The following is a 16,265-nucleotide window of genomic DNA, read 5'->3' on the forward strand; positions in this document are numbered from 1 at the left end:
AAGTAGCTCCAAACAGCAGCAACTAATATTCATTTTTCGAGCTCCACATAGTGTAATTAATTGTAGTGCCCTGCATCATTTGTTTGACCCATTCTGACAGCCATTCAGATTCAACCTGGAGCCTATATATCGAGCTTTAGCTACTATGCTTTCATTTCGATCCATTTGATAACAGTTCAGCCCACAATTCATTTGATAAAAAAAATTATAACTCTATCAATAAATAAAGTCACTATGTAAAAATCTAAGTGACTAAATGGTCATGAATATCATTATAACATTTTAAATATTTTAAATGACATTGTTAAGCTTATATGTTAAGTTCAGTATGCAAAATGTGAAAGTACGCAGGTCCTTGTGTTTGATACTTATGAAGTATCTCTACTTCCATATGAAGTAGAGCTACTTTCATTTGGTCTAATGTGGAGCTTCTTACTGTAGTAGTATTACTCCACGTGTTTCTGTATCACAGTGTTCCTAATTGTTTATATTGTATTGTAATTATATACAGTAGATTGAAGTGAACAATACCTTAACATTTTATATAGATTGAACTGAACATACATATCTTCATCATCTTCCGATCTTCAAATTCTACCAACAAAACCACCATCATAACCTGCAACAAACACCAAGTAACATACCAGATAAAAATCTAAATCTCCCTTGACATAAAAGAGCGAAGTATTAACAATGTCAACTTGTAACAACCTATTCATACTCATGTACAAAACATAACACCAACAGTGGGAATGTCAATTAGTAACATAACAACAACAATACCCAATGTCAAAGAATGCAATTAGTGATTTAAAAACATATGTTACTTATACTCCACATAATATAAAAGTAATAGTGATAAGAGAAAAGCTAACTTGCATAAGAATAATAATAAATCCACTAAGATTTTGGCATACCTGACTCATGATATCCCATAATTTTTGTTTCTACTAAAAGTGTAAATATGATTACTTGTAGCCGTTAATTTAATACAGTTGGTTTCAGTTTCCCTTTAGCGAAGACTTATAACTTTAACAATCTTTACAAAATAGGGTTGACCCATTCCTAATTCGAGCAAAATATACATGAGTAGAATTTAGTAGCTTGAAATGATACCAAAAGATCAATTGGAAAAAATAAAGAACAATAAAAAAAAATTATTACCAGTTTGCATAAGAAACTTTCAAGAAAAAGGAAAACTTACAAATCCATTAAACATGCCAGTAGGTTCATTTGTTTCATGAGCACTTACCATTGTAATCAACTCAAAACTCCTGCATCTATATGTCAATCTATCATAAACAATCTAAGCAAGAACGACAATTAGGATTACACACATACACATAGAAAATTGCAACCTGTAACTGTGAAGATGGTTTAAATTTAGCCATCTTAAACCGTGTTACTCTTATTCCCACTTGAGAGCAATGCCGTCTCAAAGTACAAAATGTTATTGATAATATAATAACTAAATAAAAACATTATATGGGTCCAGATTGCCTTACAATGCTATATTTAAAGAAACATATTTAGAAAATTATAGTTAAAAAAGCAAATTTGAAAGGATTCCATAGGTAGGAAAATAAATAAATAAAAGGCTTCGCGGGTATGAAACAAATTTACAAAATGTGACGTAAGATGCAATGTGACCCAAATACATCATTAAATATTATTAACCAGTTGCATTGCCTTGGCTACATCTTACAAATATTAATTTTGCATATATTGATACATCTTACATATATGCTAAAGTATGGATTTGTTCAAATAAGGATTCATAACTATCATTTTGCAACACTTGAGAAGTTACTGCAAAAAACATGTTGGTTAGTATGCTACCGGATACTATGTATAAACAATACAAAACTTATCTACGCCAAAATAATATATAGCTTACTAACATGCATTACAAATGACTATAGTGTTTCCAAAAGTCTGTGAAGTGTAAAGATGGAAATAAAAATGATTATTGTATTAGTGTGATATAATTTATGTAATCAAAAGTAGTCTGAAGAGATAACTATATGTTATACTCATAACAATAACCCAACACAAACTTCAAATGTGGGATATTTATATATTGATGATACTTGAAAGTGCGTATAACTGAAGCCAAAAATAAACCCAGCATACACATTCATGGTTAACTGGCTTTATCCATACAACACCATAAGTTTGGCACAATTTGTAACATACATTACCTGATCTTGAATTTGATTTTTTGTATGACAACCTTTTGATGCTTTTCTCAAAATCCATTAGTCCTAGCTTGCGACCTTTAAGGCCTACCATGGCTTCCTGCTTCAACCATATAATTGTTAAAGAGGTAATAAAACCCAAAATTTGTAGTTTAAGACACTACTTTCCATCAATTAACAGAACAATGATCACCATTTAAGGATAAAAAAATCAAACCCATTAAAGAAGATATTTGTAATGGTAAACAAATTTTAAAAATACTACAGGGAAAGCAAAACTAAAACAGCTAAGAAACCAAATTAAGCACAAAAAAAGCCTAAAAATGACTGTAATAACTTCAAATAGTAGAAACTAAAATATAAACCGAAGACAGTCATGATCTCATCATATTAGATTAGACAAAACCCCTAACAGCTATTGGCTAGCTTCAAAATTCATTTTAAATCAAAACTCTAGCAAAGTCCTTTCATCAATCAAACCTCCAACAAACAAACACCTAATATTTTTCATACAAAACCATACACTCACTTTAGTTGTATCATTCAATAGGTCACTTCACTTCCTGTAGGATATGATGCATAAAATTAGTCTCATATTGAGAACCCATATTAGTAAAATTAAAACAAATTCATTGAGGAATTTCATCGAACACATGGTAAGCACTACAAATCATTTTCTTGGTAAAATTAAAATTATCATATAGTACCACCAATAACAAAAGACAATCATAAACACTTAAGAAGTTACAAATCAAAACCACGAATGAGAAGATAGATATACCTTACATTGGAAGAAAAATCTCATTTCCTTAACCATGAAATTGAAACTGTATAAAACCCTAACACCCAAAATCAAGTTATAATCGAAAAAAATAACATCTTTTCACAATGATAGGTATTACAGAATGTTTCGTTTACCTGTTGACGATGATTATTTACCTGTGGATGAAGCCAGATGAGAAGACGCTATAAAGAAGATGATTCAGATTCTAGATATTACTTACCTGTTAAAGATATCCAATTACAAAAGAGGCGTGCTTTAGTATGACTTACCTGGAGAAAAAATAAAACTTTTAATAGAATATCGTGATTTCCTCCGTAATTTAGGGTTTCATAGTGAAGAATTTAGGGCGTAAAGAACCTTAGCTTATATTTTAAATTTGACATCATTAACATGGCTTAAAATTTTTTCTTTTTATTTTTTGAATTTCTTTTGTAAAGGAAAAAGCTTATTTATGATGTCATCATTTTAGGAATATAATAGAATCTATATAGATATAGATAGAAAAGATAGATGTTGAAATATTAATCTTAGAGGGTGCGTTTGATAATACTGAATGATTTAGCGCTGAATGGTTCAGAATCTGAATGATTCAAAGCCTCTCAATAAAGTTTGTTCTGAATGAAATAAGCTGTTTGATAATCATTTAGAATGAACGATATAAACTGAGTAAAATTACCTTATCAAAAAAAAAAAAAAAAAAAAAAAAGGAACATGAATAAAATATTCAATATACTTGTTAGTTAAGTGTTCAGGATAGGTTTTGAGGAGAAAATTACAGAAAATTTAGCCTCTTAATGGTTAAGAGAGTGTTTCATCTCTGAATGGTTCAGCACTGACATCTGAACCATTCAGCACCATATATCATTCAGAGGTCAGAAACAAACGCACTGAATGCTGAATGGTTCAGCATTCAGCACTGAACCATTTCATTAAGAGGCAAACAAACACACCCTTAGTATCAAGATCGTTTGTATTAGTTCTAAGTATGTGCTAATTTAGGATAATTTAGGACAAAAACAACTTTTTTAAAGGAGAATTCACAAACTATACATAATTTTTTCATGAATATTTACAAATGATTACAAATGTGGGTTTTAGCCTTTAAACTTCCAATTCCCAGGCCACCTTTATCTTTTGACGCCATTGTGTTGTTCCAACTTATCCAAGAGATGGCCTTATTATCAAAATTGATCCATAGAAATTTCCTTATGAGATTTTCTATGGATTGTAGCACACACTTAGGCGACTTGAAAAGGGACATGAAATATAGAGGTAAGCTCCCCACAATCGACTTAGCTAATGTGAGCATACCCCAATTGATGGCCTTCCGGAGAGTAAGCCGAGCAAGGAATTTGTTAACAACGAAGGAAGAGTGATGCATCACTTTACCAACTGGAAGTCCGAGATAAATAAATGGCAATTTACCATGAGAGCACCTCACTGTTCGAGCCATTGCACCCACCTCTGAATCTCTCACATTTACCCCATATATTTTGCTTTGAGCCATGATGATTTTTAGTCTGAAGGCATCGCCGAAACAATTAATAATTCTGATCAAGTTCGCTATAATAGTCAAAGATTGTGTATCATGTATTTATGTATATTATTTACACATATCATTATCATAAATACATAAATAAATACACTATTTTAGGGAATGATAGCAATCCTCCCCACATTACAGGAAATGATATCCATGACTTTATGATAATCATATGTGTAAATGATATACATAAATACATGATACACAATCTTTGACTATTACGCTACTTTATCAATGTTATGGGTCTTTAGAGAGTTTAAGAGATGCTACTTTATGATTGTTATGGGTTTATGGGATGTAGTTTGTCATTCTAAATAATAATTATTTCTTGAAGATTTTATTATTTTAAGTACTTTTTGGTTATATATGAATTCATAGTACACAAGTTCAATTATGAATTTTGTTGAGTGTTTGCATATATACGTTATAACAAATTAAAAATCATGGTACTCTAGCTTTATGTCTAAAACCGCAAAATTTGTGGATATTAAACTAGTTAATATTAATATAAACATTATTTAATTTTTAATTATTAATAAAAATATAAAGTAAAAACAGCTGGCATAAAAGTTAGAAATACTACGGAAACAAATAAACTTCACTAACACAAACACATCTTCAAAATGTACTCTACCTAACCAAATACCGGAGATATAGACATGTAAACCTCACCAAATAACCCCATTATGTATTCTATAACTTTTGGGGTTGAATTGGACTCAAGTCTATTATTTCCGCATGGTATCATAGTTAAGGTATTGATGTTGGGATCGCACCCGCAATGATCTGCGCCTCATGTGAGGGGAGCGTGTTGAGTTGTCTCATCCCACATCGAATATGAGACTATATATTATGGTGCTTATAATAGCTTAGGTTCCTCATTCACTTGAATTAACTTTTAGAGTTGAATTAGGCTCAAGTCTATTATTTCCGCAATTGTACACGTCTATATCCAACCATAGAATTCTACGAGCCTGAGTTCGATGATGAGGGCTCTTCAATACCATCTTCCTCATCTGAGTGCTTCATCAAAACTATAAAGATCTAAAAACCTCCCTTCTTGCACCTAAAACGAATCACCAAGCTATACATGTCAAGAAAAACACCGTTCAAAACATTACTCTATGAGAAATTTCAACAAAATTATATGCAACTTGCCTGATTAATCATGATATTCTCAATCGCACATTTAAACTCACTAATAATACACAAATACACAATTATAATTAGAATAGTCGATAAATGCACTTGGTTTGCTTGCTTGTTTCTTGGGCTGTAGATTTGAAATTGTTTTATAGTTCGGTTTTGTTTATTTCTCTTTATAATTTGTTACATTGGTTTTATGTGGTTGTCTTTAGAATGTCGTGTTAGAGTTCCGCTTTGGTCCGTGTTGTGCTTTGTTGTTTTGTCGAGGGCCTATGGTTTGTTTTATTTCTCTAATTCCGTTTGTATCTTCATTGGGCTTTCATCAGACTAAGTAACTTTTTAGCTTTATATTATATACTTAGGCTCATTTGTTAATTAAGAGTTTAAAATTTTAAAAATTAAACATAATTGACGTTGAATACAAGTATAACGTAATCCAATATTCCGCTCCAATACGTTTTCTACAACTATTATTTTGACTGATCTTAATACATATGACTTTATTAGTATTATTGAACTTAATATGAAAAATTTCATATATAAAGGGCCCACTTTTATTTATTGCACGGGACCTATAATTTTAACATAACGGCCCTGCTATTACTATTACCTTCTTTTTTTTTTTGGTTAACGAGTGAACCCGCCCCGCAACACCCACATTGGAGCCCTAAGGACCGGTAAACCCTCGGGTACCCGAGCCCCCATGCTTACCCGGATCCCAGATGAAGCATCCTCACTTGAGCTCCCTTTTTGAACGAAATGGCTTCGCCAAGATTCGAACCCGGGTGGCTCCCCTCACAGGAAGTCCTGGTGGCCATCCAAGCTATTACTATTACTTGACATCAACACACTTGAATACTTGATGCTTTTATCAGCTATTATTACATGACATCAAGTTATGCTTTTTGTCGTCAATAACTATTTGCATGAGACATCAATAGTTCGATTTAGTCTTCGCATTCTGATCGACTGCCAATAATTATAGTATGACATCAGTAGTTTTAAGTTTGACTTATAAGTTTAAAGAAGAATTTAGTATGTGCTCCTTTAGGGCAACAACAAAATGCTAGCTTGCACCTTTTATAACAATGGAAATCTCAATTCTCAAATGAATTTAGCTAAAAATCACATTAATTAGTCAAGTAATGCATAGATGAAATTATAAATTTGGCTAAGTGATACAGAGAATGACATGAATATTAGTGTACTTAATCGACCGGTACACTAATGGCTCTATTTTGTACTCCCTAATTATGCTAACAGATGTACGTCTTCATACGTAAATATTCCTACCAGTTTTTAAAACTGCATTTCTGATTCGAAACTGTGATCGCTAAAGTAACACCACCCGTTACCAAGTCCAAAGTATCAAAAATTGAACAAAAAAATAAAATTCAAAAGTTTCTAAAGACTGAATAGAGGAATTTACTTTACAGTAAACAAGTAGCAGCTCGCATTTACAAGCAAGAGAATTAGCGATAAGGCTTAATAATTATTTCTGCCGATCCTGATGCACGTGGGGAGTTTAGCAGAATTCTTGATATATCTGACTCTTCATCATCAATAACATTATGAGAAAGCCGTATGGTTACCTTCTTCAGCATGGGGGACTTGGCCAATATTAGTTGCACAAGCTCCAAATGAAGCTTAAAGGCGCCCATTCCAACAATTTCCAAGTCATTTAGGTTCTTCAACCAAATATTTGAATAGCTCTTAAGTGTGATTGGTTCTTTTTCAAAATTCTCTACAACTTCGGGATCATCATCCACCTACCAGAAATATATATAATTATTTAATTTCTCAGTAGTATATTTTGACATGAATCTGAAAACATAGGATACAAGATGGACTTAAGTGACTTACTTGTAGATTGATTAACTCCAAATTTGGGGAGCATCGGATCAAAAGGAAAAGCAAAGGTAACATATAAAAGTCAAGAAAACGCATGTCCTCTATATGCAAGTCTGTAAGGTGGATTAAGGAAATTGGAAGCTCTTGTGGAAGCGAGTCTACGAAAAAATACTTGAACCATAGATCAAAACAAAGAGTAACTAACTAGCTAGGCAAAGTCTTTATTTTACAAGTAAATAAAATAAATAAACTATATATCATGTCATGTGAATAAGTAACTTACATGAGAAATAGAGGAATCAATAATCAGACATTCAATAACAGGCAAACACTCAATTAGGCCAGTGATGGAAACTTTGTCATTACCGAGAATAACATCTTCAGTTAAACACTGCAGCAACTTACAATATTTAAGTAAGTCATGAAAATTCATTACAATGCATATAAATAATAATCATAACTTATTTACTTACCAGAATGAGGCTTGTAAGTAGTGGACAACTGGATACAAGATGAATAAGAGTTTTTGTTGTTATCTTCACAAATTGCAAATTTAAGCTTGTCAGGCAACCAAATCCTTTAAATGTTGGTTGAAGGTAAATACAACAATTACGAAGACTTAACTACGTTAACTGATGAAATGAAAAGATAGATGACGGTAACCTATACTTATAGTCACCAATCAAGACGAGTTCAAATATTTTGATAGTATTCCTCCTTGACAAATGACTTATGATTAGGTCGAGTTCAAGACACGTCTCGTCTACAAGTGCAATAAGGGAGAACTCGAGTAGTGGGCCCTGATGCAATAACAAATTTTCCTTTACAGCATTAAAAAACTTACACTTCTTGATCATTAATTTTCCTAGACGGGGAAAATCAAATGTTTGCTCCAGAATGGATAGCCGATCCTTACCAGTTGTTGACCCCTTTAATTCATACTCGCCAAAACGGAGTACGGGAATTTTGGTCCAACTGTACCTCCATTCCCTTGAGAGAATACTTGTTCCAACTGCATCTTTGATTGGTAAAAGAGATAGGATGACGTCTATTATGTGTGGAGGGAGGGTGCTGATTCGATCCAAAGACAAACGTTGTCTAGATTCCATATTATGATAATCGATCTTGCAGGCAGAAAATTAGATAATGCTGCAAATAACAATTTAAGATAATCTGAGTTTCATTTCATATATAAATAAATCATAAAAATAAATCTCAGTTGTAACTGTATTCATTCTCATCTAATCTTTTTATCTCTCCAACCAGCTTTCAGCATTTGAGCCAATTTCTAATAGGGTCAATTAGGACCATTTTTTAATATGAAAACAGCTCAAATAAAGAGAAAATTAGTAGCGGTACAATATTTCCGGTACTTGATTTTTGAATGTAGTATTTAACAACTCTTCGGATACCTTGAAAAAACACCTTTGTTTGTGTTTAAAATACACATACACATATGGAAACACCTTAAATGATTTGATGATATGGATTAAGTAACACACAAATGCAAATAAGAATCGAGAAAAAATAAATAGATCCTTAAATGGTTGCAAACATCCTATTTTTATGTGCTTTATATTCTTGTTCTGTTAAGCCTTCAGCGAATGATAACCCAAATAGACCCATTCACCCTTAAAAGACTACATCTGGCCAACTCTACCAAACATGATGGACAATGAACTGATGTTTCACAAATAACAGTATACTTATGTAAATTTTATATATTAGAATGGTTCATTACCATACAAAATGTGGATATAGCCCTTGATATACTTCCAGTAAGCAAAATCTCCACTCATACAAAATGCAAAACAGTAAATGGGTTCAGATAGCTCCTAGAACCTAATTTTTAATGATACTTCTACATATATTACACATATACAATATGCAAAACAGTAAATGTGACATTTAGCTATTATATGATGGGAAAATAGTCACAACGGACAATCTACAAAGCGGAAACAAACCCGTTTGACCAATACTTTCCCGACCCGTATGAACCCGTGAGGATGTTAACAAACAAGCTATACCACAATCATCACAAATCAGTCCCAATTCTGTCCCAAATCAGTAAACACGAAATAAATAAGCACACACAATACACACGAGACTTTTTACGTGGAAAACCCCTCAAAATCGAGAGTAAAAACCACGGGACTCGTAAGCCACTTAAATTCCACTATCATCAACAAAGAGAGCAATACAATAATCCTTCTCTAGATCAACTAGAGGCATACAACATCATCATACTCTTGAACAACAATAATCAACAAGTATATGAAACAATTTAAAGACAAAAGAGGAAATTCGTCACCCAATAATCTGCTCTCTGTTCCAGCAGCAAAATCACGAGCTACAGACCTCTTTAGACGAATTCAACGGTTGAAAATGTTGGCACTGACGTCAGGAAGACACAGCCCAAAAATGAAGAAGATTCAACGGTCGGATCTCCGGGGATCGTCTCTTTTATGGACTGCTGTAGCTAAAAAACGAAATTGGGGTTTTCTCCCTTTTTCTTAAAACTCTCTGATCTCTCTCTTAATGAAAAATGGATCTGCACTTGGAGTTCAAAATGCCTAGAATGCTTGACCAAGTCAACAAGCATTTGGGCCTATTTTTGTTGGGCTTGGGCCATTACTTTCACATAAATGGAAACAAAATAATAAACCCAACAAATCTCCCCCTTTCCAATTATGTGGAAGAGTTCGCCATCCCGGCGATCGAGCAACATACCTTGAGCTTCTCACTTGCTAAAGCCTTTGTGAACATGTCGGAACCATTATCATCGGTATGAACTTTATCAAGTTCAAACAAACCATCTTCAAGACGTTCTCTAATCCAATGATACCTCACATCAATATGTTTTGTCCGCTTATGGTACATAGAATTTCTAGCTAAATGAATCGCACTCTCATTATCACAAAGAACCACATATCGTGATTGCTTAAACCCAATATCTTGTAGAAACCTTTTCATCCACAATAGTTCTTTGCACGCTTCTGTTGCTGCCATATACTCAGCCTCGGTTGTAGACAATGCAACACACTTTTGTAACCTTGATTGCCATGAAACTGCTCCCCCTGCGAAAGTCATCAAATATCCAGAAGTGGATTTCATGTTATCTTTGTTTCCTGCCATATCTGAGTCTGTATAACCAACAAGCACCGGCTCTCCATTTCCGAATGTGATACCTAACTTTGAAGTACCTCGTAAGTATCTCATAATCCATTTAACCGCTTCCCAATGCTTCTTACCCGGATTTGACATAAACCGACTAACAACACTTACCGCATGAGCTATATCTGGCCTAGTACACACCATAGCATACATCAAGCTACCAACTGCTGACGCATATGGAACTATATCCATCTCCTCAACATCCTCCTTTGAAGTAGGACAATCTCTTTCTGTTAGCTTAAAGTTGTTTGTAAGAGGGGAACTAACCACTTTAGCATTCTTCATGTTGAATCTACTTAGCACCTTTTCAATGTATTGCTCTTGTGATATATGTAACGTCTTAGCACCTCTATCTCTAGAAATCCGAATGCCAAGAATCTGTTTTGCTGGCCCCAAGTCTTTCATAGCAAAAGACTTGTTCAATTCTCGCTTCAACTGCACAATTCTTTTAATATTTTTACCAACAATTAACATATCATCAACGTATAACAACAATATGATGAAATCATCATCACCAAACCTCTGAAAGAAAACACAATGATCTGAAGTTGTCTTTCGGTAGCCTTGCTTTCCTATAACCGACTCAAACTTCTTATACCACTGTCTCGGTGCTTGCTTCAACCCATATAAACTTTTCTGAAGTCTACAAACATAATTTTCTTTACCCTTAACCCGAAAACCTTCAGGTTGCATCATGTAGATTTCCTTATCCAAATCACCGTGAAGAAAAGCAGTCTTGACATCCATCTGTTCAACCTCAAGATCAAGACTAGCAGCTAATCCAAGAACCACTCGAATAGATCCCATCTTCACAACCGGTGAGAAAATCTCATCAAAATCAATACCCTTTTTCTGGCTGAATCCTTTAACGACTAACCTAGCTTTGTACCTTGGTTGTGAAGTAAGCTCATCTGTCTTCACTTTGAATACCCATTTGTTTCTCAAAGCTCTCTTGCCTTTAGGTAACTTCACCAGCTCATAAGTATTGTTCTCATGCAAGGAATTCATCTCATCTTGCATAGCTTCACCCCACTCTTTCTTATGCTCATCTTTCATTGCTTCTGAATAACATTCTGGCTCTCCCCCATCAGTAACTAATACATACTCATCAGCAGAATATCTAACAGAAGGATGACGGTCTCGGGTAGACCGCCTAAGTGGGACAAATGGGGGTACATCTGGTACTGGAATCTCTATCTGCTCCGGAGCATAATCATCATCAGTACCATGTTCATCATTATGAACATCATCTCCAACATGTTGTGGAGTAACTGGATCCAAATCAACAAGATCAGCACTAGTTTGAGGAACTGAATCTGTCTTCTCAACATCTTTTAACATCTGATCTTCTGTAAAAACAACATCTCGGCTTCGTACAAGTTTCTTCTGAACTGGATCATATAACCTGTACCCAAAATCATCTTCACCATAGCCGAGGAATACACATGGCTTAGTCTTCATATCAAGCTTTGACCTCTCATCTTTGGGAACATGAACAAAAGCTTTACATCCAAAAACTCGTAAATGACGGTAAGAAACATCTTTGCCGCTCCAAACCCTGTTAGGAACATCAAAACGCAAAGGAACACAAGGGGTTAGATTAATAATATGAACTGCCGTATTTAAAGCCTCACCCCAAAAGGAATCGGACAACCCTGCATGTGAAAGCAAACATCTAACTCTCTCAACCAAAGTTCTGTTCATCCTCTCTGCTAAGCCATTCAACTGAGGTGTCTTTGGTGGAGTCTTTTGATGCCGAATACCATTCTCCTTACAGTAAGCATCAAATCTGCCAATGTATTCACCGCCATTATCAGTCCGAATACACTTGAGTTTCTTTCCCGTTTGCCTTTCAACTAGTGTATGAAATTCTTTAAACTTTTCAAATACTTGATCCTTTGACTTTAAGGTATAAACCCACACCTTCCTGGAATGATCATCGATGAATGTAACAAAGTAGGAACTGTAGCGACCCGACCAAATCGTCATTGACGGCGCCGTCTACTTAGGTCCCGTTACGTGGTCATAAGTCTTTAAAACAACGTTGACCAAAAGATATGTCGCATTCATTTCAAATGTAAAGGTTGTTCAAGTTTTACAAGAATAGTTCCACCACAAGTTACGATACCAAGTTTAAGTACAAATGAAACTTATGCGACACAATTTAAAAGTATCCAAAAGACGCTCCATGTATGCATGTATACTCGACATCCAATGCAAGTATCAAAATAATGAGCGGAAGCATGTATCATGTATCGTTCAAGGACCTGAGAAAAACATAGAAATCTGTCAACGAAAACGTTGGTGAAATCATAGGTTTAAGTAAATAAGTACAAGTGAACCACAAGATTTGCATCAATGAAATAATAGTAATACATTCCAAAAGTTTGTTTCACGAGCACCCAATTATCAATGCTTAACGTTTCCTTCCATTGAACCCCATCACTTAGTGCTAGAACATACACTGTTTCTCGAAAATATATTTCATTCGTAAACGGTAGCGAACCGTTTGAATGAGGGTTTGTCAAACCCATATGGATCCATACAACATAAGTTCTCGCTTACACCCTGCAAGTGTAACTAATGATAATCGAATTGAGGATTTTGTTCTAAACTCGTATGTAGAATGTTTGTTTTCCTGTACTTGTGTTCACTTAGTTCAAAAGAATCGTTTATGTTTTCTCATCCCAAATATAAGTTCAAAAAGAGTAAAAGTGGGACTATGATCTCACCTTGAGTGCACGAGTAGTAAAGTACTTCAACAAGTAAACGTGTGCAAAGAACAATGCTAGTCTTGACCTAAACAATAGGTTGTATCAATAACGGTAAACACGATAGGTCAAAGATGTTCAATTAGTCCTATGGCTCGTTACGACTCGATTATTTAGCATGTGAAATCAAATTGCCAAGTTTCATGCAAGATACAAGTATATAAATAAGTTAGGAAGGTTGCATAATCATTTGGTTAAGTTTGACAAAAAGTCAAACTTTGGTCGGTCAAAGTCAACGAAAGTCAACACGTTCGGGTCGGGTTCCGAACTATTTTTCTAATCTTAGAAATCATATATGAGCATGTTGGCCAAGTTACATGTTAATCGGAGGTGCGTAGCATGCCAAACATTATTCGAAAATTGACCAAATTGGACAGACCCAATCGGCGCGCCGCGCGGGGGGTATGGCGCGCCGCGCCACCCTGCTGCTTCAGCTATTTTTCTGCTTTTTAAATGTGCACGAACCAAAACCATTTCTAACACAATTCTTGACCCGCAAATGCTTATAACGCCTATCATACATCGTTGGAAAGGTATTTTGATAAGGAATGCAACTAAACACATATCATCAATCAAGCTTGCACTTATGACAAACAAAACCGCATTTAATGTTCCATAGTCAATGCATTCAAGTCAATATTGCAATTAAATGATTTGGCAACCAAATTACATGTACAATATGCCGTTTCGAAGGTAATTAAGCATACAACACAACCTAACACTTACAATTAACATCTCATGTCATTTAATGCATCAAAAGTTCATGTAAAGCTCATCAAACCCTAATCCAAAATCACAAATTCAACAATCTTGCATATGAAACTAATCCATGTCAACCTACATACCAATTTGAAGCTAGTGATGTTAGGAACACAATTAAAACATGAACTTTCATCATTCAACAACATATGAACACCTAAAACTCAAGATTAAGCAAGCATTCTTTCAATATGAACTAGTTACATCAAAATATCAAAAACGAGCATACAAATCACATAAACAAACTAGACTCGAGCCATAGACACTAATTAACAACCTTATAACTCAAAAATCTCAAGAACACATAAAATTAGTGATTTTAGAAAGTTACCCAAATGTAATGAGGTTGGTATGGAATCGAAGAGGAGATCACGAGGAGTTCAAATACGTAATTTGTTTGGCAAGATAATCACTAGCTCGATTTAAGATGATGATTCTTTGATGGAGCAATTTAAGGAAAATGTGAAAGTAGGAGAAATAAAGGAAAATGAAAATGAAAATGTGAATGAGTGGATAGAAAGGGTGTTGACCACCACTTTGACCTAGTGGTTTCTTTGACACTTTGACAAGTTTAGTCCCTCATGTTTTAATCGGGTGCGTTAAATTACCTAAACAAGATAATTTGAAACGCGTATCAACGAGACGTGTTATAAACATATAACGGAACATAAATAGTTAAACGGAAAAGTAAACGGAAAAAGGCGGGATGTTACATTACCTACTCCTTAAAAGAAATTTCGTCCCGAAATTTAAGTAGGCGTAGTAGTCGTTGTTTCTTCCTCGAGATCTTGCGTTTCCGAATTCACGAATAGATGAGGATACTTCCTTTGCATTTGATCTTGTCTTTCCCAAGTAAACTCGGGTCCTCTTTTGGCATTCCAACGAACCTTGACAATCGGGATTCGGCTTTGTTTCAATGTCTTGACGGAGGTGTCCACAATTTCAACCGGTTCCTCCACAAAATGAAGTTTGTCATCAATGGTAAGCTCCTCGAGAGGAATGACGATATCGGGTTCGGCAAGACACTTTTTCAAGTTAGATACATGGAAAGTAGGATGAACGGAGCTCAATTGAGGCGGAAGATCCAAACGATAAGCAACGGTTCCAATACGCTCCAAGATTTCGAAAGGACCAATATACCGCGGATTTAGCTTCCCGCGTTTCCCAAAACGGATTACACCCTTCCAAGGTGCGACTTTTAACATTACTCGGTCACCGACTTGAAATTCAAGATCGTTGCGTCGTTTATCGGTATAGCTCTTTTGACGACTTCGGGCCGTCCTAAGCCTATCTCGGATTTGAACGATTTTCTCGGTGGTTTCGTGAATGAGTTCGGGTCCGGTGATTTGCACGTCGCCTACCTCGGCCCAACAAAGAGGTGAACGACATTTGCGGCCATATAGCGCTTCAAAAGGTGCGGCTTTAATACTCGCGTGATAACTATTGTTGTAAGAGAACTCGGCGAGAGGTAAGTGCTTGTCCCAAGCTTTTCCGAAGTCAACCACGCAAGCTCGTAACATGTCCTCTAAGGTTTGAATTGTACGTTCGCTTTGTCCATCGGTTTGAGGATGATATGCGGTGCTCATGTCTAAACGCGTTCCCAACGCTTCTTGCAATGTACGCCAAAATCTAGAAACGAAACGGCCATCTCGGTCGGAGATAATCGATAAAGGTACACCGTGTCGGGCTACGATCTCCTTAATGTAAAGTTGTGCAAGTTTCTCCATTTTGTCCGTTTCTTTCATGGCAAGGAAGTGTGCGGATTTGGTGAGACGGTCAACAATAACCCAAATGGTATCATAACCGCCCGTCGTTTTTGGTAGTTTGGTGATAAAATCCATCGTTATCCCTTCCCACTTCCATTGCGGGATCTCGGGTTGTCGAAGTAGTCCGGACGGTCTTTGGTGTTCGGCTTTGACTTTGGAACATGTCAAACACTTGGAAACATAAGTAGCTACTTCCCTTTTGATATTCGGCCACCAATATAGCTGTTTAAGGTCGTGGTACATCTTATTGGCACCGGGGTGAATCGAGTA

The 16,265-nt window shown here is 35.3% G+C and overlaps 2 long non-coding RNA genes across 3 annotated transcripts; both read right to left on the bottom strand.

The window, feature by feature from the left end:
* Nucleotides 1–1,929: 1,929 nt before the first annotated feature.
* On the bottom strand, nt 1,930–3,300 carry LOC139892621 (uncharacterized). Its single transcript, XR_011774175.1, has 3 exons — nt 3,138–3,300; nt 2,980–3,037; nt 1,930–2,298 (listed from the first exon to the last, which is right to left on the bottom strand). It is a non-coding gene; the product is annotated as an uncharacterized lncRNA (long non-coding RNA).
* A 3,951-nt stretch (nt 3,301–7,251) lies between these two features.
* Nucleotides 7,252–8,659, bottom strand: LOC139892622 (uncharacterized). 2 transcript variants are annotated; one of them, XR_011774177.1, is made up of 4 exons: nt 7,996–8,659; nt 7,806–7,913; nt 7,535–7,680; nt 7,252–7,440 (listed from the first exon to the last, which is right to left on the bottom strand). It is a non-coding gene; the product is annotated as an uncharacterized lncRNA (long non-coding RNA). The 2 variants fall into 2 exon arrangements; XR_011774176.1 differs by having other exon boundaries at nt 7,535–7,913.
* Nucleotides 8,660–16,265: the final 7,606 nt, after the last annotated feature.

This window comes from Rutidosis leptorrhynchoides, chromosome 2 (assembly GCF_046630445.1).
Source record: "Rutidosis leptorrhynchoides isolate AG116_Rl617_1_P2 chromosome 2, CSIRO_AGI_Rlap_v1, whole genome shotgun sequence".
NCBI classification, from domain to species: Eukaryota; Viridiplantae; Streptophyta; class Magnoliopsida; order Asterales; family Asteraceae; genus Rutidosis; species Rutidosis leptorrhynchoides.